The following is a 25,750-nucleotide window of genomic DNA, read 5'->3' on the forward strand; positions in this document are numbered from 1 at the left end:
CTTACAATTTTTGTTGTGCATATAGCCCACTTTTGTAATGCCTGGCCCCTTTATTTTTTAATATATGTGCTTTATGTTCTTATCTACATTTTAAATTACTCCTGCTGCTGAAAGATCTTGCTGCAGTTGTTCTAAGCGCTGCAGAGTCTAATAATATAAGGACAATAATATGTTTTTGAGATGGGGCATCTCCATTGACCTTTTTTGTGTCACTTAATTTTTAGACACTGTGGTAAAATCTTTTACTATACCATGTCAATAGGGATCTTACTATATCATACCTTGCTACAAGCCTTGAGTGATTATTGCTGAAAAAATGCTGGGTGGGCAGGCTACATTTTTTTCTTCAACTTTTCTTCAACAGGATAAGCTTATACAACCCTATTTTTATTAGATTTAATTATAAGAGATAGAGCCATAGGATATTGGGCAACTAAATTTGGCATTCATTTAAGCACAAGGAATTTAATCTTATTTTACATTGCCTTTTGTTTAAGGGACAGTGAATAAAGTAGTATGATCCCTGAATTTCTATGATGGATGTATTTTCCCCTAAAAAACCACTGGTATTGTTTGAATGCTTTCCCCTCTGAAATTCATATTGAAATTTAATTGCCATTGTATCAGTAGTATACAGTGGGATTTTTAAGGGGTGATTTGGTCATGAAGGCTGTAACGTTATGAGCAGGATTAATGTGAGAAAAGGGTGAGTTTGACCCCCTTTTTACTCTTTTCTGCCTTCTACCATGTAATAATGCAGAAAGAAGGCCCTCACCAGATGCTCCCCCTTGATCTAATACTGCCTCACCTCTAGAACTGTGAAAATAAGCTTCTATTCTTTATAAATTACCCAGCCCCAGCTATTCTGTTACAACAACACAACACAGACTAAGACAGGCACTAAGCATCAAATTTTAGATATCTACATATACCATGCCATTGGTTTCAATGGTGTAGTCAGGAAAAACTCTAGTAGTTCCAACTGTTATATTAGGATTTAAGAAACATAGCATCATCATAGTTGCAGCCACAAAGCAAAAAAGATAAATGTGTTGACTAAGTTAATAAAAATAATAAAGAAGGAAAAGTTGAACTTTCAGAATGCCCTTCTCCCCCCAAGAGAGCTGGCCTTTTTAAAGGAAAATATCATTTAAAAAATCAAAATATAACTCCTATTTTCTCATCATATGGGGTTTAAATTTACCTAGAAATGTCATATTAGGGGTATGTTTATTTATATATTGAATTGTTAGCTACTATTGATAATTAATATAATTTTTTTTCTGTGACTACCTTTCCTAAGAACCAGAGTGGTCTTGGATCTTTTGCATATGGTTATGGTAAAACTATACAGAAGGTCAAATTGATGAAAAAATTAATTCTCCTTATTTTAGACATTTTGGTAAAGCTAAGTTTTAAATTTAGATATCACGTGGGTATTGTTTCATCACTGTGGCAATTGCATGCATACTTTTTTATGATAAGCAACAGTATTTTCTAGAATAATACTGTCCATAAACCACTGGAGCCATTTAACGTGTCACATTTCACTTGATATGTGTTTTAAGTGTAAAATGAACAGTAGATTTTGAAGACAATTTGGAAAAAATTGGAAAACATTTTTATTTTAATTTCATGTTGCAATTGTAATATGTAGAATATGTTGAGTTAAACTAAGTATATTATTAACATTAATTTCAATTTTTTCTTTTTAAATTTTCAATGTGGCTCATTTATAAAATCTATTATATTCAATGGATGGTGGTGTTCTAGCATGATACTATGCATGAGATACATAAAAACATAAATATTATTATATTATCTTTATTAAATCTTATACATTTATTTTCAAATATTAGAGTGAGTCAATAGTAGATATTAATATATTCATTCCATAATTCATCTGGGTTTTAAATGTTAATAGTAGTTCCTTTATGTATCAATTTTTAGTTTCTGCCAGTGCAAAATGGTCAGGAGGGTAGATCAATTCAATCTTAGTGGCATCTCTGAATTATTCATTCATCTGTGCCCACATTTCAACCTTATAGAACCTCCTAGCTCCCAAGGTTCAAGCATGCATGATCCCTTGGATAATATTGCACAATCTTCTAAATTATCTCTTTCTTCCAATATTTTCTCAATTGACTGTGTTCCAAACGTCTGTAAAATTTTTTCAAACAAAATATAGATCTGATCATGATTAATAAATAAATAATTTTTAATAGCCTCCAAATAAAATGCAAATTCCATCTTATTTTCAAATATGTCCCTTTCCAAATTCTCTGTTGTCATGTGCCATGCATGGGTCCAACTAAGTTGAAATATTTGCAAGAAAAACATTGCGATTGAAAAACTTGGTTTTAAGCTTGCTTTGGTGTTGGAGGGATGACCCATCACTTAAGTCTCCCCACGACTTTGGGAAAATTATGTTAAGTCCATAAAATAAAGATTATAATATGAACTGTCACATGGTGATATTATAAAATGCACATTGTATTCAAGGCAGTCCAACATTCAGGCTTCTGTGTGCCACATTGGAATAAAACTTGTACTGGATCACATATTAAATACACAAACAATAATGAAAGGTGATGAGCAAACATAAAAGGTCTGCGAATAATTTTCAAGATAGCTGCCACCACAGCTAGCAAAGAAGCCTTCATAAAATCAAGAGGCGGCCGACTGGTCACAGGTTTGACACTCATGTATACTTTCTTATTGCTGAATATGTGTTAACTTTTATGTTATTAACTGAACTGAGTTCCCCCTCAAAAGGATACGTTTAAGTTCTAACCCTCAGCACTTCAGAATATGATCTTATTTGTAAACAGAGTGGTTACATATGTAGTTAGTTAAGAGAAGTCCCTTATACTACAGTAAGATGTGACTCTAATCCAATGTGAACAGTGTTCTTTTAAGAAGGTAGAGATTAAAGTGATAGGTCCACAATCCAAGAAACACCAAAGATTCCCTGAACTGTCACCAGGAGATTGGCAGATACCCCTCAGAATGTAAAAACTCTGTATCCTGACACCTTGATTTCAGACTTATAGATTCCAGAAACTGTGAGAATAAATTTCTGTTGTTTTGAGCCACCCATTCTGTGGTACTTTATCACAGCCAGAGGACATGGCCACATCATATCTCAGGTTTTATTACTAAAATTCTTTTATTTTAATTCCTTTGCTTCCACCGTCACTAGCTATTTAGTGACTAACTCCTATTTCTGCTTTAAACTCAATTCTCTAACATACATGGGTCTGTATCTCTATGTTACGTTCCATGTTCTTAGCTACTAATTCACATATATTTATATTATATTCCTTACCAAAATTTGGTATTATTGTTTCCTTATGTAGATTCTCCTTCACTGGAATGCAAACTCCAAGTATCCAGAAACTAGAATTCATATTCTAGCTTTGGATTCCTTGTTTCTATTGTACCCCTCGCAGTGCCTTGCCCATACAAGAATGTCTTAGAAAGTATTTGAATTAGAAAGTGTTATTGCTTATTTTAGTAACTGTAACTATAACTGAATATCAGTTCTATAATTTCCCTATAATGCTAATTCTAAAATTTATAGAAATATTCAAAACTTAAAAGAAAACATGTTTCACATATACGCTAACTAAATTTATTTCTCTATAATGATCTGCAATTTGTGAGACTAGATATATATATATGTGTATATATATATATATATACATACACATAATTTTTTTTTTTGAGACAGCGTCTCAAGCTTTCACCCTGGGTAAAGTGCTGTGGCATCACAGCTCACAGCAACCTCAAACTCTTGGGCTTAAGAGATTCTCTTTCCTCAGCCTCCCAAGTAGCTGGTACTACTGGCACACTGCCACAACGCCGCGCTATTTTTTGGCAGTAGTTGTCATTGTTGTTTGGCAGGCCTGGGCTGGATTCACACCCGCAAGCTCCAGCGTATGTGGCTGGCGCCCTAGCCGCTTAAGCTACAGGTGTCGAGCCAAAGCCAGACTTGCTCAGTCATTAAAATGTTCACATTAAATGATTTTTTTTGTCAGAATATTTTCAAATTAGAAAATGTCGAATTCCTAATTACTTCCCTCTTAAATATACACATATTGCTACTCTTCTTGATAATTTGACATCTTTAGTATAATATAAAGCCTTCTTTTCTACTGTGACAATTTGATTTAATGTCTATTTTGTGTGAGGTATGGAGAACCACCCTTGCTCTTTTTTTACTTATGGTTTGCATAGAATATCTTTCTCCATCCCTTCATTTTCACCTTCCCTTAAAGCTAAAGTGAGTCTCTTGAAGGCAGGCAGAAGATAACTGGACCTTGGATGTTTGTTTAGATTTATTTTTTTTAGGGGAGAGTGTGAACACAGTCCCCCACTACCAGGAATTGTGCAGTCAAGTTTCCCACATTTGGGGAAGTCACAGAGGTCAGCACATCCAGAGTGCAATGGATAAGCCTCGCCCTGGGAAAACCACCGTCGCGATCACGGTATCTCCCCTGCCAGGTAAGTATTTTTGTTTAGTTTTTGTTCGTTTGTTTTAATCCATTTAGTAACTCTATGTCTTTTAAGTAGAGAACATATTACATTATATTTAAAATAATTATCAATAGATAAGGACATATACTGCTATTTTACAACTTTTTATTTGCTATATTATAGTTCTTTTTCTGTCTACCTTTGTGACATAATTCTTTTATCTTTTGCATACCTACTACAAGTGTTTCATTTTATGTGTAGTTATTAAAAGCCTTACATCACTATCTTTTAGTTATAAAAATTGATGACAACTGAAGCTGGTAACAACTTTACTTTGATTCCATAAAAATACTCTACATTTTAACTTCTCTTCCCCGCATTTCTTATGGTATCAATGTCACCATTTGTTTTCAAAAATATAATTGTGTATCAATTAACAAATTATTGTACATAGTGTAGATATTTTTAAAATTTTTATCCTTTTAATATTAGAGCTAAAATTGATTTACTCACTATCATTACAGGATTAGCATCTTCTGAATTTGACTACATTATTATTTTTATAGTTAGTTTCACACTTTCATATACAGGCCAGTTCTCTGGGTGGTTTTGGACTAACCCAGTTCTTCCCCTCCCAGCATTTGTCTGTCTATAGTTCTCAGAATCACTGTAGAATACACTGGGGATGTAACATCCTTACATCGGAAGCAGCTGCCTGAAATAGCCTAGTCTTTTTCTGTGCCCTTCTGTGCCCCTCCTACAGACTACAACAACTTTAGTCAGGGACGAACTGTCTAGAAAAGTCTGGGCTTTGCTTTTCTCTCCCTAGGAACAGGATGTTCTTCAAAGCTTTTCCCAGAAAGTCACATGGCCCTTGAGGTATATAATCTGGAACAGGCTGCCCTTTGGTTCTGTCAGCTAAGTGCAAATGAGGCACGTGATGGGGCCTCCATGCTCCCAGGCAGCTTTCTTGCACACTGTTGTTCTGCAGGACTGAATAGAGTCAGAAGAGCGGAGTTCAGGGAGCCGAGAGAAAGAGTATTAGTTGAGAAATGTTTAAAGATCACTTTGTCTAGTCTTTGGTCTAGGCAAAGATGTCATGACTAAGAGCTAAAAAGCACAAGCAACAAAAATACAAATAGACAAATGGGAGTGTATTAAACTGAAAAGCTTTTTCACAGCAAAGGAGCCAGTAAATAGTGTGGCAGCAATATGTTGAATGGGCAAAAATGTTACCAAACTATTCATCCAGCAAAGGACAGATGCCCAAAATCTACAGGGAACTCAAATAGTAATTTAAAAGGAATCCCCAAAAATCCTGTTAAAAAATGGACATACAAATGCCCCAAAAGTATATGGAAAAGTGTACAATGTCACTAATCCACATGGAAATGCAAACCAAAGCCTCAATGAAATATCATCTTATCTCATATCATATTACCTCAGTTAGAGTGACTATTGTCAAAAAGATTAAAAATAACAAATGATGGCAAGCACGTGGAGAAAAGGGAACTCTTATACACTGTTTACAGGAGTGTAAATTAGTATAGAAATTATGAAAAAATAGTATAGAGTTTTCTCAAAAAACTAAAAATAGAACTATCATATGGTTCCACAATTCCATACATGTGTTTGTCCAAAGGGAAAGAAATCAAAGTGACAAAAATTATCTATACCCCCATGTTTGTTGAAACACTATTCATAGTAGCCAAGATAGGGAGTCAACCTTATCAACCCATGTGACCTTGAGCCAATGAAAGCATATAGAAAATGTGATACACACACACACACACACACACGAGCACATGGGCGCAAACACACACACACAGTGGAATACTATTCAGCCATAAGAAAAAGAAAAAAAATGAAATGTTATTCTTTGCAGCAATGTGGATAGAAGCAGAGGTCATTATGTTAGGTGAAATAATCTAAGCACAAAAAGGCAAATAATTGCTTGTTCTCCTTCATAGGTGAGAGCTAAAAAACTGGTCTCATGAAGGTAAAGAGTAGAATCAGAGTTGCCAGAGGATGGGAAGGGGTGTGTGTGTGTGTGTGTGTGTGTGTGTACATGAGAGAGAGGGAGAAAGAGAGAAGAGTATGAAGAAAGATTTATTGATGAATACAAATACACAGTCAGAAGGAATAGGTGTGATGTCTGATACAAGAATAGCATGACTATAAGTAATGAGACTATATTATAGATTTCAAAATAGAAGAGAAAATTTTAAATGTTTCCAACACAAGGAAATGATAAATATTTGAAGTGATGGATATTTAATTATCCTGATATCATATTACAAATCATATACATGCATCAAACTATCACATGTGCCTCATAAATATGTAAAAATATGTGGGGTTTTTTTTCAGTTTTTGACCCAGGGCTGGGTTTGAAGCCACCACCTCTGGTATATAGGGCTGGGACCATACTCCTTTGAGCCACAGGTACTGCCCCAAATATGAATTATTAAAAAATTAAAAAATAAAAAACAGTAAAAACATAAAAAATTTTAAAACATATTTATGTCAAATTTTAAATACATTGGATTATTTCAAACAGACAATTGCTCACATCTTATTTCCAATGTATTTAATAAAAACATCACTCTTGCTTATGTGTAGAAAAATAGATTGTAAGGAGAAAGTTTAAAAATAGGAAATCTTCTCTTTAGGCTGCTTTCAGCCAGAAACAAGGGCTTAAAATGAAATTGTGTCTATGGTTTTCTTCTTGATAGAAAAAAACAGTATATTTGAAGAAAATATTGAGCAAATAATATTTATAGGAACTGTATACAGATTATGTATGAAAGGGTCTATATGTCTCTCTCATTTTTGGATTGAATGATTGGATGAAATGCCACATCATTTATATGTTAGAGAAAGTATGAGAGAAGTCTTTGGGTTACTATTAGGGGGTTGAGAGAATGAGATGATGCCATCAATTCGGAATTGGATTTGAGCTGCCTGATAAACATCTAAGTAAAAATTACTTGATGAAAGGAAAGACAAACTTCCAAGGGAGTGAGTGAATAATAATGGTGAAGTTGGCATTGAATAGGAGAAAAATGTCATGAAGAAAATTAGGAAGAATCCTGGAGGTAAGGATGCCCTGGAAAATAAGAGAGGAGAGAGTTTGAGAAGAAAACTCAGGGTAAGAGTTTCAGGGAAGATAAGAGAGGAATAGAAAATTTTCAGTGGAATATAGCAGTAATAGTATTCGTTATTGGCCTTGTTGTAAGTGCCCTTATCCATGGAGGGTGAGGACACTTCTTTCATGCAGAGAAATGTGAAAACAGAATGATATTTAGTTTATATTGTTATTTGCAGAGATAAAGTTGTGATGAATATTTTCTTAGGGTGCACAGACAGGTACTGGAGTGTGGTTGGATAGATTTGGTTGGGGCATTTGATGGGAGAGATGACAACTGGAGCAACTACTGCGGGTAGCAAACTCTCCTGAATCACCTGCTAATAAGAGCAATAAAAATCCTCCCCAAACTATTAGAAAACATTTGCTTATATTTTTCTGAAAAAATATTTTCTACTGTGTTCTTTAGTCATTGTTACTGGTAAGAATATGACACTAAATGTGTTAAAATTATAACATTAAAATTAAATATAATTTGTCATCTTCTGTATATACTAAATTATAGTTCACACATTTCATCAAAAATTATCTCAAAAAGAAAGACCATTTTTATATATTTCTGATTCTGAAGACATGCTGTTTTATTAATTATTATACAAGGAATTGTTAGGTTAGATGATTATGTTCAATTAAGTATAATGAATATAATTAATGTAGTTGCTGTTTTAGGTTCTTGAGTTAATAGTGCTATTATATGCTGCTGTTTTTGTTGTAGTAATGATTATTATCATAATAGAATACCAAACTTTGAAATGATAGGAAAAGGGAAAGTTTTATTACTTTTTTCTAGCAAGTTTATGTACATATATAAGTATATATCAGAAAGAGAGCAGTTTATAACTTCAACACATGCAATGATAGGTTTACATTATACTAACTACTTATCATAACATTTCTTTCATGTCTATTAAAAAGAGTGGCTTTAAAATTGAAACACAGGTATCAAATTATACTGGGAAATTGAGTATATAGCCTTTTAATGATGAAAAATAAGAAAATATTGATTTAGTTAATATACAAATTTGTTAAGCATTTTTAACATGTCAAAAATTTTAAATATGGTAACTTTTGCTTATTAAATGCTTGAATATGTTACTTTTATGTCTAAATAATTTACATTATATTAACCATTAATAACAATGCATAAGAAAATTTTAATCATAATTATAATTTGTTTCCCTATATACTTCTTCTACAGGCAATGTTAATGAATATTTAAATACTGATAAATGAAAATCCTTCTTCTAGCTTTAAGCAGTGCTGTAAAAAGCTTATGATCTACATTTCTTGAATTATTAATTGTATAAAGACCATAATTAAATAAAACATTTTCACATAGTTTAAAAATCTATTATTATTACATATACTTGTATTATATTACATTGGTGAATGTAGATAAATTCTAGTAAAAAAATTTTGGCAAATATTTAGTCATTGTAGATGTGTACATGGAAGTATGTACACTTTCATGTATTTTATTATCTGTCATCTTAATCAGGTAACTTGCAAATCATTTGTCTTCTGCTATGTCAGTTAACTATAACTCCCTACTTATAACTATTTTGAAACAAAAGATATTCAATAAATATTTACTTACTTAAATAATTCACTGTAGGAAAGGCATATGTAGTAGTAAACTATTGATATTTTTCACCCACGAATACATTTTTCTTCATGTTTTAAGTGGTATCTTAGATTCCAATTTCACAAATTATTTTCTAAAAATTAGAGAGTAAGATGACTTTCCTCTGTGTTTGGTGTTGTAAATGCATCTGGAGTTCAAGTTTTTAAACCACATATACCTATTGGAAATAAGCTGCTATTTCTGATGGTTTTCTTTCAGCAAAAATAGTATTATACTAAAATAAAGTTGAGACTTTTGGTGTGATCAAAGTATAAAAACATTTAGAAACACTGAAAAATGCCAACTTCTCTTATTCTCAATGTGCTTTCATATCAGATAAAAAAGTTGGACCAAATTTGTGTTTTATAGACTGTCCTCTTATAAACCTTTCAGGAAGAATTGCTACATATGTTTGTGTGAAAAAACAAACATTGGCCATTGGCAACCTAATGTGATCACATGACTTTTGTTCTACATGTATCCCAAAGGGAAGTAGACAACAGGAACAAATGGTAAGCTTCTGAATCCCCACTTTAACAGATTCGATTAGAGCATTTGTATTTTTTCTGAAAAGAATTAAAATTATGAATTTAATTTTGTATTGTTTCATACTATTAAGGGTTTTTTAAAAAAATTAGTTTTGGAAAGCTACATTTATTAGTAACTTCTCATTTTTCCTGTTTAAAATTTTTTCAAAGAAAGTTTTAGTTTTTTCCTGTCTTTTTATATCTGTAGCATTTGCAGCTTTACTTGTATTTTAATTAATAATAGTATGTATTTGTATGTTCTTTTTAGATTCTTGATTGGTGTATTGGTGCTATTGGAGATTTGTCAAATTTATTAGATTTTTTAAATTCAACTTTTTTATCTTGTTAAACATAAAAATCCTTAGAGAAGTCAAAAATTTAATTAACTTTATTTGAGCAAAGCAAAACAAAACAGAGCAAAAATATAATAATAATAATAATCACAATTTGCAAATTGGTCAGTCCTTTGAACCAAAGCAGATTCAGGAAACTCCAACTAATTACATGACCTGACAGCACTTATAGAAAATGGAAGCTACAGTATAGAGACAACTTAATTGGCTGCAGCTTGATTGATTAATTGATTACAGAGCCTTTTTCAATTAACTAAAGCTCAACTACTATAGTTAAACTCCACATTGATTTGATCTCTTAGTCTCAGTGTAGGAGCCAAGTACAAATCAATGCTCTCTCGTAAACCTAACTCCTTTTACTGGACCTCTTCAATTTATCTTAATAGGTATGATTCTCTTATTAGTTGTTTCAGCTAATTCCTATTCATAGCTTTTTTTCTTATGTGTTTTGTAATTTTTGATTGTGAGTTTGTCATTGTTTAACTCTGTCTGGGGTGATTCTTGAAGCTAGATCATGTGGCAGTTCTTCCAGGAAGAATTTTGTTTGATCTTCTCAGGTTCATGGGAGCATGGCCTGATTCCTCTCACATTTAATTAAAAGTGTTGAGGGAGAATTTTAAGTTAAGACTTCAATTTTTTTTTTTCTAACTTGAACAAGTAATAAAGCAGGTTTAGAATTTTTCTTGAGTTCTACTTTCCTGCTTTTCTTTGCTGCAGATTTCTTTTCTTTTCTCTTCTCTCTTTCTTACCTTTTTCCAAGGTAATCATCTCATCCTAAAATTATCTTTATGTGTAGTATTTTCCACTCCATCTCTATCTTTCAAAAGCCCCTAATTTTTATATAAAAGTGATTTAGTACCTGGTTTCTGTCTATTCTGTGATGGCATCTCACAACTTCATTGCTTAATAAAATTTCTAGAAACATAAGCCAATATATTTTCTGGCCTCTTAATTTTCTTCAAATCTAGATATCTGAAAGCATATTAAATTATTTTTCCCACCATGGCATATTTTTTATAATCAGATTTTTACATCAGAAGTTATTTGAATAAACAGTTTTTATGCTATAAAACTTTTAATCATCACTAGATTATATAATTTTAATGTCTTTTCTAATTCCTTTTAATTTATGATGCTTTCAATATTTTGTAACTAGTTATTAATGTATAATTAATTGCTGATGCCATAAGATAAATAGTTTAAGATTCAAGTCTACATAAATAGCAAAACAAAAACTAATTTCTTACAGTCAAACTAAAATATTAATGTGTGAATTCATTCACTATACATGTCTGCTTTCCTCATCTTCATCCACCTTCCTCATAAAGGAAATTATAGGGTCTTTTTTTTTTATTCTGGAAGAAGACTTTACAATTTTGATTTTATGAGAAAAAAATATATCTTAGACAAAGAAATAACTCTTTAATGACTTCACTACAAATATGAAACTGATTCTAATTAGTCTGTTGAGTCTTGGTAGTAACATCCATTATTTACTTTGGTAACGTGAAAAGTTAGATATTTTATGAAAAAAATTGTGACATGATGAAAATTTTAAGACATTATGTGAACCATAATTAAAAGACTACTAAAAACCTAATGTATTAACTTAGGTGGTCTTAATTTTTGAACCTGATGTTAAACCTTATTAAATTGTACATGATGTTTTATGATGTGTTTGTAATATTTTTTTTCTTTTTTTCTTTTTTTTTTTTTATTGAACGATAACTATGTACATTAATGTAATATTACACTTTATGTATTACCCGAATAGATCCCTATGTATGAAACAATTGGCTTAGCATTAAATCAGAATAGTGTATATGATGCTAAGATCTTTACCAGTTGTTTTTTCTGTATCCCATCTTCTTTCTTCCTTTTATTCTTCTTTCCTTCTGCTTTCATCTCTTTCTCTGTACTTATTTCCCTTTTCTTTTTTGCTTCTATCTTAATTTCCTTACTCATTACCTATTCATTTGCCTACTTTAAACTCCTTTTCCTAACCTTCCAAAGATCAGTTTCTACCATTACAAACCTGTACAACGCACAGTCTATTAACACAATATCAAATTTTTAATTATTTAGTTCTACCTAAACTTATCTCCAGAAAAATAACTTCTAACCATAACTTCAAAACCACTCATGTCTTAAACCTAAGACCTGTCTTCCAAACAATTTTGTTCTTTGTTTTCTCCATCCAAGCCCTACATATAAAGGGGCTTTCTAAATTATTTTGACAATAACTTTACAACTATTGAATTCTTTACCTAAATTACTAATTTACTTAAATTCTGGCCTATTTTAGATGATGAATAAATGTTTACTGCATGAATAAAACAAGGCAGAGGAGAGTTACATTGATGCTTTTTTTCTTGCTAACATATGATCATGCACAATATCCTTGAGCATTCTGAGCCTCAGAGTCATTGTTTGAAAATTGAAAATAATAGTATTCTTTTAAAAGGGTCACAATGAACATCAAATAGAATGAAATATATAACATAATTAACAGTAAAAAGTAAATTAATTTAGCTTTCTTGTTTTTTATCTAAAAAGTCAGAGTTAGTTTTTCAGGAGATACAACAATATACAGAATTCTGTATTTTATTCTTCATCTAAACCCTGGTGTTTTACTTCTCTGTCACCTTCTTGTTCATTTGTGCAAAACCATGTTATTTTTCACCTACAGAATGAAAGAAAACATGGAGTCTTTGTTAGTAAAGTGGGTCTACATTGACATTTATGCAAATTGTGCATATTTAGTTGTTTTAATTTAGTTTTGGCTGGGGCAAATAAAGTCTAAAATTCATTTTAACATTCAATTGAAAAATAAAACTCATTTTTTAAATTTTCCATTTTAGTAATCACATAAAACAAATATATATTCTTAAAAAGAATTAGAGAGAAAATTATATGATAAAATACATTGCAGAGGTGATGCCCTTATAAGATCCAACTGGTAAATTATTGAGATATGTTCAGAGAAATTACCCCTTGCCATCACCACTAGCTTCTACTGAAACATATCTTGTTCTGAGAGGTTAATATATTTAGTAATTCTTATAGAAAGAACATTATAGTATAAGAATCATATTCTTCTGTTTGATCCTGCTCAGCATTCTGAATTTTGAGCCATTCCTATGTAATTATATTTTGCCTATATGCTCAAACACACAAAGATTGAACATCAAAACTAGAGTCTTGCTGACTAATTTAAATCTTTCCTTGATGATTTTCTTTCTACATTGTATTTCTGATATCTGACTCTAACTCATATTGTGTGAGAAGACTTCATCCTCAACTCTCTAGGATAACTTGGTTTTCTGCACATAATGCTTGGACTGTACAAGTTAACCACATGTGTGCATATGTTTCTGGAATGTCTACTGGCTGTCCTGAAAGTTATCTGTATCTCACAAGTACATACTACTTAACTTATTCTTGACAAAATCATCTTATTAATAGTACTAGTTAACTCTGATATTGGCCACATCCTCTCAAGCACTTCTTACGATTTATATTTACATACTTTTATACACATTATTGAACTGTCTTGGCTGAAAAATCATTTTTCAATCTTTCATTTAATGCTCATTATGTGATATATACTATCTAGACACTGAAGATACAGAAAGCAAGAAATTCTTTCCTAATAGTCCTAACAAATGAGAAACCCTTCAATTTCTTTTAATAGTATGGTTCCTTAAGTATCTGGGTATAATCACCAAATGTTTAGATGTATTTGTGACCTCTATAACAATGATGGGCCCTGCACAAACTAGAAATTGCCTATTAATTAGAACATTTACAATAGGAGGAAATGATTTGCACAAATAAGCCAAGAGCTCAAGTGAACTATACTTTATACTTTTGTCAATGTTATCATTTCAAAATTAATTCATTCTTTATAACTGCATTAATCTTAAAGGTTCGGTGGGTTGGGAAAAGATAAAACTAATCCACATTACTGATAAAATAAGACCTTAGCTTTCTTAATAATGAAACATTGCAACAGCTTACTGTGGTAAACTCACACATAGAAAATACCCATCTGATGCTCTACTAAAATAAGGTTAAAGAAAAACTAATATATCTTAGAAATTAAGCATCTTAATGTTTTCTTTCATGAACAATATTGAGTTAACTACTATTCTTTTTTTTTTTAACTACTATTCTTATGGCACCATGATTATTCTTCGAAGTTAAAAAAGTCTCCAGCTGTTAATATTTCTATCTAGATGCTGGTATAATGATATAAAATGGAATTTCTAAAAGTCATTATTATACAGTGCAACTCACTGAATACAGGTTTACTCATATCAAACATCTCAATTGTACATATATTTGCTTTTGCTTTTCTTTAGGCCAAAAGGGTCTCTTACTTTGGGAATGTAAGTTATGAGCTGTACTCTATTGCCCTCGTCTTTGGTTAGAGGAGCTAGAGATAATTTCTTCTCTAGTTCCAAGAAAAAGCAGCTTATCTAATAATCTTTACTAATGCCAAGAGAGTTTGGGAGAAATATTCCTTTTAATATTCATCTTCTGCATCTCAATTTATTATTACTGTACCTTCTATACCTAAACATTTTTCTATTAGATATTTATTCATAGCTTCCTCAGCGAATAACTCAAATTAAATATTAAACCTTATAATTTGCTATGAAAACAAACTATCTCATTCTCATATTAGATTACATCAAAACACTTCTTGCTTACACTGCATGAGGGTTGTGTCTCTCCTAAGCTTGTGTGGAGTCCATAAATCTAATTCTGGAATACAGGCTGAAGGACAGGTATTGTCTGAGATATGGTATTTTCACGTCAAAGTGTAGGAATGCTAGAGCCCAAGTCATGTCATACAATCCCATCTAAGACTCTTACCTGAATAGGGTCATGATAAATATCATGTCTACTTATATTTCCTTGACCAAAACTTGGCATTTGGATGTTCCCCAAATCAACAAAATTGATCTTATCTTTCTTCTTTGGGACAATAACATAACATGTATAACCCGGTTATAGAAGAGTATAAGAGAACATCTGGGGACATTAATTTCATCTACCATAACGTCTCCACTAAATCTCCGATCTTGTTGACAATATGTTTGGTTGCCTTACACTAAAGTTGGGAATTATCCTTAACTCCTGTGAATTGCTCACCAAACACAATTGACCACCAAGATCATTATGATATATGTAGTATATCTTTAATATCTCCCAAGTATTTTAAAACGTTTTTTCAGCTGATTCTTACCACCTAAGTTCTAACTATCATATCACCTCAATTTCCTTCTTAAATTGACTGATTTAAGTTGTCCTTTAAATTAATTTTATCTTTGAATTAAGAAAAGATTTGTTTCAAAATAATGAACTATGGCATGTCAGCCCTCTACATATAAGTGTGTGTGTGTGTGTGGGGGGGGGGGTGTCCTCCACGAGACAAAGTCTTTAAACCAGATCATAATGACCTTCTAGGCCTTTTATGATGTGCACTCTGCTTAACATTCTAGCCAAAATTTCTAACTTTATGACTGTAAAGTACATTGCTTTTGTTCAGATTGTATACTACCTCCACATTGAAATGTTTTTCTCTCCCTTATTTATTCATTTAATGCTTTCTCTTAAAAGGAGCTAATTTAAAAACATATGTATGTATTGAGATAATCCAGTGCCACCTGCCATCACAACCACTGACTATATTGTAAGTGCTCTTCTCTGTGGTCTCTTAGCAGTCCATACATACTGATTTTGTCATTTTTACTTTATCTCAAATGAGTATAAATATATTTGTCCCTCGTCAGTATGTTCAAGGAAGCCTCCATGATACAGCCGTAAAATTATGTTTGTTTTTATATATATAAATGTTTACAAGGACCATTTTATTAGATTTTGTTTTATATGATATTAATATTTTAAAAATTTTGGACCTTTTCATAGTATGAAATATATAACACTTTGCTAAAGAATAAAACTTTAATTTACTTATCTGCCATGCATCTGGGATGCAACCAAACATTCAGCTAAACTTACCTGAATTTATGCTCTTCTAAACATTTATATATTTTATGTATTTTATGCAAATATATTTTTTATTTCAAAATATTAGGAGGTGTATGTGTTTAACCTATGTACTTTAGTTTTTTCATAAGTTAAAGTCAAAGTTATAAGTGTGCCTCCCACCCAGGCAGTGTGCACTCTATGTAATAGATGTGAATTTACCATCTCCTCCTTTCTCCCTTCCCCCAGGCTTGATTTTCTTTGAGATTTACTTCCATATGTGCACTTAAGTGTTGATTGATCAGTTCCAACTTGGTATTGAGTACATGAGTTTGTTTCTCCATTCCTCTGATGCTTCACTTAAAAGAGTAGCTTCCAGTTCCATCCACAGTCTCATAAAAGATACTATATCACCATTTTTCTTTGAGATTGAGTAGTACTCCGTATTATGCATGTGCCATATTTTAGCAAACTATTCATGACTTGGTGGGCCTTTGGGTTGTTGCCACATCTTTGTGATTGTGAACTGTGCTTCTATAAACTTTCAAGTGGAGGTGCCCTTTTTATAAAATGTCCTTTTTTCCTTTTGGTATATACCCAGTCATGGGATTGGTGGATCAAATGGTGGTCTACTTTAAGTTCTTTAAAATATCTCCATATGATTTTCCATAGAGATTATACTGGTTTGCAGTCCCACCAACAGTGCATAACAGTTTCGTTCTCTGTGCATCCAGGTCAGCATCTGTTGTTGTAGGGCTTTTCAATATGAGCTATTCTCATTGGAGTTAGGTGATACCTCATTGTGGTTTTGATTTGCATTTGCCTAATGATTAGAGATGTTAAGTCATTAGTATAACTTCACTGAAACTTTGCTGTTTATGTCTTTTGCCAGATTTTTAAGGGATTGTTTGGTTGTTTCTTGCTGATTTTCTTGAGTTCATTGCAGATTCTAGTTATCGGTCCTTTATGAAATGTATAGCATACAACTATTTCCTCTCATTTTGTGGACTGTCCTTTTGCTCTTTTGATTGTTCCTTGGCTGTGCAGGAGTTTTTTTAATTTGATCAGGTCTCATTTATTAATTTTTTTTCATTTATTAATTTTTGTTGGTGGTGTGCTAGTTTTTCAAGTTCTTCATGAATTCGTTGCCTAGGCCAATATACATAAGAGTTTTTCCAACATTTTCTTCCAGGATTCTTATAGTTTCCTATCTTAAGTTTAAGCCCATTATCCATTTTGAATTAATTTTTGTGAGTGGTGAGAGATAGAGATTCTGTTTCAGACTTCTACATATGGCTATACAGTTTTCCAAGTACCATTTCTTTAACAGGGATACTTTTCCCCTGTGTACATTTTTATCTGTTTTGTTAAAACTCAGATGAAACTATGATGATGATTTCATCTCTGGATTCTCATTTCTGATTCACAGGTCAATGTTTCTGTTTTTGTGCCAGTACCATGCTGTTTTATTTACTATAGTCTTATAGTATAACTTGAAGTCTGGTAAGGTAATGCCTCCCACTTTGTTCTCATTAGCTTAATTAGCCTTGGCTATTCATGGTCTTTTCTGACTCCACCTAAAACATAGAACTATTTTTTTTAGATCTGTAAAAAATTGCTTTGATAATTTAATGGAAAATGCATTAACAATGGTGATTCTGCCAATCCAGGCCCATGGTACATTTTTTCATCTGTTTACATTCTCTTTAGTCTCTTTCCTCAGTGTTTCATGATTCTCCCTATCGAGGTCTTTTACCTCCTTTGTTAAGTATATTCCTAGGTATTTTGTTTTCTTTATTGCTACTGCATCTTTGATTTGGTTCTCAGTTGTCTTTTGTTGGCATATATGACATTTTAAATGATAAATTTTAATTGAATAATCTTTATAGTTTATAATGTTGTCTGTAAATTAAGTTATATCAAAACCTTTGGAGCATTCTCCTAAAATTCAAATAGAGCAAAATAAACTAATAATAGCATGCTACCTTAAAAAGTGAAGAGAAGTTAAAAATATTCGCTATCAATTAATTTCATATGATTGCTAACTCTTACAAGGACCATTGTCTAAAACTCTGCTGCAGGTATGTTAGACAATCTCATATCTTTATATTAATTTGATTTGACAGTGTATGATTTTTGTTATACGAGCAATCATGGTATGGTTCCTGAATGTCTTTATAAGTCCTTGCTGAATACATTAAACAGCAAGGTCTAATATGTCATGGTAATGAGCAATTTCAGTAGCTAGTCACATCATCACTTAAGTAGGGCAAGGAGACTACATGTGACTACTATGCAGCTCCCTGCTCCCCAAGCAAGGGCACACTAGTTTATTTGCAGCTTGCTACATGAAGTGCTATAGCACTAACCATCTTATGTATAGCCTCCATCAAGGCTCGTCTTGACTTCCCGTGGGACTCTGACTCAGGAAAACCTGCATTATCATGTCAAGCCTCTCCTGCTGTTTGCTGTGTTGTGACTAATAAACTGTTTTGCAGGATCCCTTGAGTTTCGGCACTAATGAGCAAACCTACCCACTTCTTACTCTTTGTTACCATCTTGGTTTGGGGTTCTTCCCTGATAGATTTCTTCTTTAATCATTTTTCATGTTGAAAGATAAGCATAATTTCAATGCATAGTATTTCTCTTATTGAACAAACGAAACGGTATATATACCCTGTAAAAACATAAGGAGTACAATATACAGTACTTTGGCTGTACCTGCCAACTTACAGAACCATTTTAAATTTGGATTTATGATATGCAGGCTGATGTGTTTAAAAAATTACCTTTTTTGGTGTGGTGCCTGTAGCTCAGCAGCTAGGGCACCAGCCACGTACATTAGAGATGGTGGGTTCAAATCCAGCCTGAGGCTGCCAAACAACAATGACAACTACAACCAAAAAATGGCTAGGCATCATAGCGGGTGCCTGTAGTCCCAGCTACTTGGGAGGCTGAGGCAAGAGAATCACTTAAGCCCAAGAATTTGGGTTGCTGTGAGCTGTGATTCCGTGGCACTCTCCCAAGGGTGACAAAGTGAGACTTTGTCTCAAAAAAAAATTACTTTTTTTTATAATCTTTGATTCTTCATAATTTAAGTCCTTAAGATAGTCATTCAATGTGGTCTTTCATAATTTTTACTCTGATTTTTATCCATTTGGGCTAGTAATCTTTGTAATAGACCCATGAAAGTTGAAACTCCATCAAGTAAGCTTATATATTTTTCTAAAATAAATTCAGTTTTCCAAAATATGAGTTACTTCTAGAGAACATTTCTTTCCACTGTGCCTAATATTTCATTTCTGCTCTTTTCCATGTCTGTCAAGGAGTTTTTTTATTTTATTTTATTTATTCATTTTTTGTTCTATAGGTATACCATTCAGCAAATTATGATAAATTTGTTTAATGCAGAACTCACTCAAATCTTTTAATTGGTAATATTCATGATAAAATTTTAAGCAGAAAACATGGTGCTGTTCATTATGTTAATTTTATTTTCACAATATTAATTTACTATTAAAACTCATCTTCCCCTAACTTCAGCAGAAAAAATAATGGTAAATAGTGACACTTTTTGGAAAATTACTCCCAAAAATAATGTGACATATTTCCTTAGTGGTCTACTGTGAAGCAATATGGCAAATAATTATTTGCATTGTAATTTTCTTTATGATATTGTGGATAGGTTAAAGGATGAATTTCTTAGTTTCTGTAACTACAACAGCATGATTTTTCTTTTCTTTACAATGTCGCCAACCATAAGTTTTCCAAAATGATCAATGCTGTAGATTTCAGCATTGGTATTGATTTTCTTTCTCAAATACAAATTATAGGTCAAGTCTTTATTATGAAATAATCATAGCTTTATTATTATGACAATTCATTTTAATGCATTTGTTGAAACAAAGTATTACATAAATATACAAAAGAGTATTTTCATGAGCAACTGCTATGGAATACTTTTATCTCTATCTATGAATAAATAAGTAATATAGAAGGCTTAGCAACTAAACAAAGTAAATGATAGAGCCCTAGATTCACTCTGAATTTTTCTGACAGAACTTTCAAACTAAACAACCACACACAATGCTACTTTTAAGAAAAATACTGTGTATGATTAGATTAATTGTAGATATGATATTAGAAAATGAACAATAAATTATTGACAAGTAAAAATTTAAGACCATTCCCACGTTACCTTTTAATTTGATTTGTTGTCAATTATAATACTGAGAAAACAGGATAAATGAGACCCAAGCTGTGGCCACGACTCTAATAAGCACTTGAATTGTCCACACATATCATTCCATTCCATTTCATTTAGTTTATTGTATGTCTTAGTCTGTTTTCTGCTGCTATAACAGAATACCATGGATTGGATAATTATAAAGAACAGAAGTTTATTTGGCTCTCAGTGTTTGAGGTTGAGAAGTCCGAGAGCATGATGCTGGCATCTGATGATAGACGCCTTTTTAGTTGTAACACTAAGACAAGTGAGTACACAAGACAGAGAGTACAGGTGAGGCAAGTGAGTACACAACACAAAGAGAGAAAATGGAGGCCAAACTTTTTCTTTTATGGGGAAACTACTTTTACAATAAGCAATCTAGTCCTTTGAAAATGGCATTAATCCATAGACAAGGTTGAAGTCCAATCATCCTTTAAAGACTCCACCTCTTAACATAGTTACAGCAGTAACATATTTCAACACAAGTTTTGGAGGGAATGTTCAAACCGTAGCATTACCTGAGTTTTAATTTCTCTTTTAGGATCATAATAAGTCAACATAATAAGAAATAACTTTGGAGAGTTATATTTGAGTAATTTGAGTAATTAAGCAGTTCACTAGATCAGAATTTTAAATCATACAGTGTTTAAATACTTCTTGTTATGATTTATAGACATTTCTTGTTTGTTTACTTTTCCATCATGAATAGCCTAGAACATACAAATGGCATCTTGGGTAAGGCAGGGTATTGGTGCTTCCAAAAACAATGCAACTAGCCCTTTCTGCGGTTCCTCCATGATTTCTTACTAGTGTCCTAATCATATTATTTGCTCTTTTCAGCAGCTGTAAGTAAAGGTATTCCCGAGGGCACTTGAGCTTGGCAAATGTTGTCTAAAATGAGCAATAATGAAAACCTTTGTGGAACTGGGTTTGGAAGCAAAAGACTAAAACTCAGTAAAAAAAAAAAAAAAAAAAAAAGCTTAGGGTGTTACTATATGTAATCGTGTGCTTTAAGGATTTTATCTGTTTATAAACCTACATCGGTGTAGAAAGTGACTTTCTCTGCTTTTTCTATGGCGAGAAAGTATTATGAGCATATTAATTTTAAATTAAGCCAGATAACAAGATCTATATATGAATAATCGGATTCACAGTTTGGGAAAAAATTATAAGGAAGGTTTTAATGGGAAAATATTACTTATCCTAAACAGAACTATGTTAGTAAATGCTTAAGCAATGTAATTTATAACACTTTGATAATATTAAAATGTGATGAATGAGGGAAACTTAATAATCTTTGGGATATTTAGAGGTTTTCTAATTAGATAAAACAAGCAATTAAATTCACTTATAAGGGCCTCCTTGTAAGGATAGATAAACTATTTTATTTTCCTAGATATCACTTCAGCATCCAAGTTTGATTTTGCCAATCTTACTTTCCAATTAAGTTTAGAAACAACAAGAATGTGCTACTGAAATTAAATGCCATTTATTCTTCATTTTGTGTTTAGGAGTGAATTATTAACCATGTACTATGAGGCTGTCTTATATTTGAGGAACTGGGCATATGTAAGTAATAAAGTACAGCCCTTTCTGCCAAGTATTTCAGGTAAGAAAAATTTCAGTTAGCTCTTTGTTAATTGCATGCTTTCTTCATTGGAAAACGTGAAGTTTTGTGCCTCTGTCAATTATCTGTCTATGTTAAAAGCAGACTCTTAAGGGTTTTTTGATGTTTGTGATTGAGTTTAGAGGAATAGCTTGTGTGTCTTTGGATAAAGAAAGTGTTTAAACACATTTTTATGTCCGGTCTAAAGTAGGACTGACTCATTCTACACTAGTGGAACAGTTTATTCCCACTGTTGGACAAGAGTATATTAAACATGATGAACTTATCTTCCCTAAACCATCTAAAACAGAACCTCACTCATGAACAACATTAGACAATTTGAGAGAAAGTCTGGCAATATATTTCTTTAAAAGCAGTAGAACTTTGTTGAGTTGCTTAACTCAATGTTTCTTTTTTCTCTGAGTTTTCTGAAATGGATATTTCTTTTTCTGATCTTCTCTACAAACAATTTAAAATTTATTTCTGACAGCATCTTACCACTTTAAACCCAGAACACTAACATACTAATACAAAGGTATTGTTCACCTTTGTTCCTCTTTTATGATATTTAAGGTAGGTCTAAGATTTCTGCTTACGGTAGATAGAAGGGCAAATGGGGTTAAACGAAGGAAAAGAAAACCTAGTAAAACGAGAAAAAATGTTTCTTAATGGCATTACAGCACCGGAGGGTCAGTTCTATTTATACAAGAGGATTAGTATTAGCTCACTGTACATTTACAATTCAGATGACAAGAAGATACTTTTAAGAGCTGATTTACTACTCTCAGGCCAGTGCTTATGCCAAGAGAACTAAAGCAACTTCGCCAGCTCAGTAGTGAAAGTACTTAATATACTCATCTAAGATCTCCATAAGAGTGGCTTTTTGGCTCCAACTACAGGGCCTGTGGCTGTCAGCTTTCTCTCCTGTCACCAGTAGGTATCATTGCAGTCCATTAGAATTACTACAGAGGATTTGAGATGGAGACACAGGCATCTCTTCATTCCTGCATAGGCCGCTGCCCAAAGGTCACTAATCCATGACTGGAGGGAAGAAGTCTTGGCAGTGATGTGACTTGTGCATTGACTGAACAGCTATAATCATCTGTCCAAATGTCTTAGCAGGGAACATCACACTGATCTCTCAACACAGTGAAATGAGTTTCCTTTTAAAACCCATGTGATATATCTTTGTATTTCTAAACTGATTACCCTTAGTGGTGATGGCAACTTTTCCTGTAATTTGAAAATGATCAGAAGAAAAATAGAAAAGAAAAGGAACATGTTGCATGTTTACACTGTAAACATTTCCCATAATAACAATAAACTTCATGTTAAATGTCTTTTTTCAAAGTATTCTTCCATAATAGGAAATATTTGGAAATAACTGTTATAAACATAAATAGTGGTATTATTCATTATATTAATTTAAAGATGTTGGCAGTTAGGCAATCTTTTCATTTTGATCAATTAACTCATTAAAATTATATCTTAACATGTTTCAATATTTTTGAAGTTTTAGATCTTGAGCTTTGCAAAAGCATGAGCTGTGGTTACAGAAAATGGTTATTTTCTCTATTCCTGAAAGTTAACTAATTATTTATTACAATGTAGTCAGAAATACATAGAAAGCAAAGGAATATTTCAGAAAGTGATATCGAATTAATGGTAACTGATATGGAATTGATGAAATTAAGATGAAAGTTTACATTGAGCTAACTCTTTTTTTATTTCTTATCATAAGATGCTATGTTGTTGTCATCAAAAGCCACATTAATGCTAACACCCTCTTTGGGAGAAAATGTTAGTTCATGAGTTAGACTGTGATGCTTATGTATGTAGCAAATACATAGAGTATTTATATACTCATTATATTTATAGAGTCAGGAAAGAGTAGATGTGAAAGGCACAACATTAATAATAGTCAAAATGGATTCTTCACATTAATGTTATAAGTTGGTTCACAATATTATTACTTGCTTAAATTCATGAAAATTATGTATACAGAGTTTACATATCACTAATTCTAGGAAGACAAAGACAAAATTTAGCATCCACCTTAATTGGGAGTTTTATTTGAAAACTTATTAGCTTATTAACATGTTTAGGTTATAATTTGTAAAATCTTTCTATATATAGTTTGAGGTTTAGATGGCCTCCCAAATGGTAACAAGATAGTACAGCTACTTTGACCATTATGTTACTGAATGAACACTCAAAGGAAAAAGTAGGGAAGTTTCTCCATTAGCTCTCTCTGCATTCGAAAGAAAACTATGTCACTTCCATTTTGTCTCTCCCGACAGAATTCCAGCTAAAAAAGATGGCAAGCAACAATTTTCTGGCAAGGAAGAAAGGGGAGAAAAAAATTTCCCGTTAGGAAAGAAAAGCGTCTACCACAAGCACTATAATTATAACAAAACATGACATCGTTGTGAAGCCTCATGTAAAGAATTATGAAAGGAAACCCATTCTGTTTGGATTATGTTTGTATTCGTAGCTTTTAAATTTGTGGCTGGTGAATAATTAAAAAGTCACAAAGAACAGAAAGACTTATTGCTGTAGAATGTTATTGCATTTGATTACCTTGATGAAACTATGTCAGTTGGACATCTTTTTAGAAAAGATTTGATGATTTTGAATAATTGATGTTTATAAAATAGAAATTATGTCAACAATACACATAACTGATATGGCTTGTTTATCAATTATATAATCTTTAGTTTACAATGAACCTGTAAGATATGAATGGTGATGGCACTGGGTAAGAAAATAAGGAAAATCTTTTTTAAGAGATCTGATTAAATGTAGGACTGATAACCAGGCAAAAATGCTGGATATTAAGATGGAGAAAAATTACTGTGCACTCAGCCACCTTTTTCTCCCTTAAGATTCAGGAAAACAAAATTGGGGCTGATATTTAATGCCAAGGATGAATCCACGCTCTCTCCTGTGCATTTGGAGATTTGCTGTTTGATACACTGAAATAGAAAATGGAGATGCTAAAGAAGGACGTGTCTATGGAAAAATAGAAATAAATATAAGAACTTTGATAAACACAATGTCACTGGAATGATTTGCATTGAACTCTTATGCTAAATTCAAAGCTCTATTTAAATAAGAGTTCAATGAATGGAATATTTTGAAAAAAGTTGTCTTCTTGCCCAAATATCTTTCTAGAAAATACACAAAAACTTTAGAAGAGTAATGACTCTCTAATAAGTATCATGTTCAAAACATAGTGCACAATTTTATGTAGAATTCAATGTTGAATATTGACATTGCATTCCCATAATGTCCTGAATTTCTAAGGCAAACATTTTTCTTGCTTAACTGTATATTTTAATATTGTCTTAAAGTTTGATTGTTTCCAGGAAGATAGTTGTCTTCTGACTGCTGATTTATTCACTGATTAAGGTGTTTGAAGAAGTGCCAAACAAAACATCATGTGCAAATAGACCCCAAACACATGCATGTGTGAATGATGGGGATAGCCACAGCAGCTTAGAGTCAGTTAATCCATTGTCCCCATTTTGCATGGAAAATGCTGTCCATATTAAATCATCGAAAAAGTGTTATTCTTTATAACAAGTGGCATAATATCACATAATTCACAAATACTGAGGCAGTCTGTTTAGATAGCATAACGTTTAAATTTTGTAAATAAAATTAGAAAGAATATTAATCTCGCTGACTAGTAAAGAATTATAAGAAGCATTTGATGATCTCAATAGCTTCTAGATAAATATTGCTTAATCTAGCTAAATATGGCTAGAAATAAATAGATAGATAAA

At 32.1% G+C, this 25,750-nt stretch overlaps 1 long non-coding RNA gene and 1 other non-coding gene across 2 annotated transcripts; one reads left to right on the forward strand and one right to left on the reverse strand.

Moving 5' to 3' along the window:
* Positions 1-4,350: 4,350 nt before the first annotated feature.
* Positions 4,351-4,514, reverse strand: LOC111721775. Its single transcript, XR_002770793.1, has one exon. It is a non-coding gene; the product is annotated as a U1 spliceosomal RNA (small nuclear RNA).
* Positions 4,515-9,742: 5,228 nt separating this feature from the next.
* On the forward strand, positions 9,743-24,547 carry LOC111721774. Its single transcript, XR_002770792.1, has 3 exons — positions 9,743-9,763; positions 21,868-21,965; positions 24,263-24,547. It is a non-coding gene; the product is annotated as an uncharacterized LOC111721774 (long non-coding RNA).
* Positions 24,548-25,750: the final 1,203 nt, after the last annotated feature.

The sequence above is a fragment of the Otolemur garnettii genome, unplaced genomic scaffold (genome assembly GCF_000181295.1).
Source record: "Otolemur garnettii isolate 467f Iridium unplaced genomic scaffold, OtoGar3 scaffold00183, whole genome shotgun sequence".
NCBI lineage: Eukaryota > Metazoa > Chordata > Mammalia > Primates > Galagidae > Otolemur > Otolemur garnettii.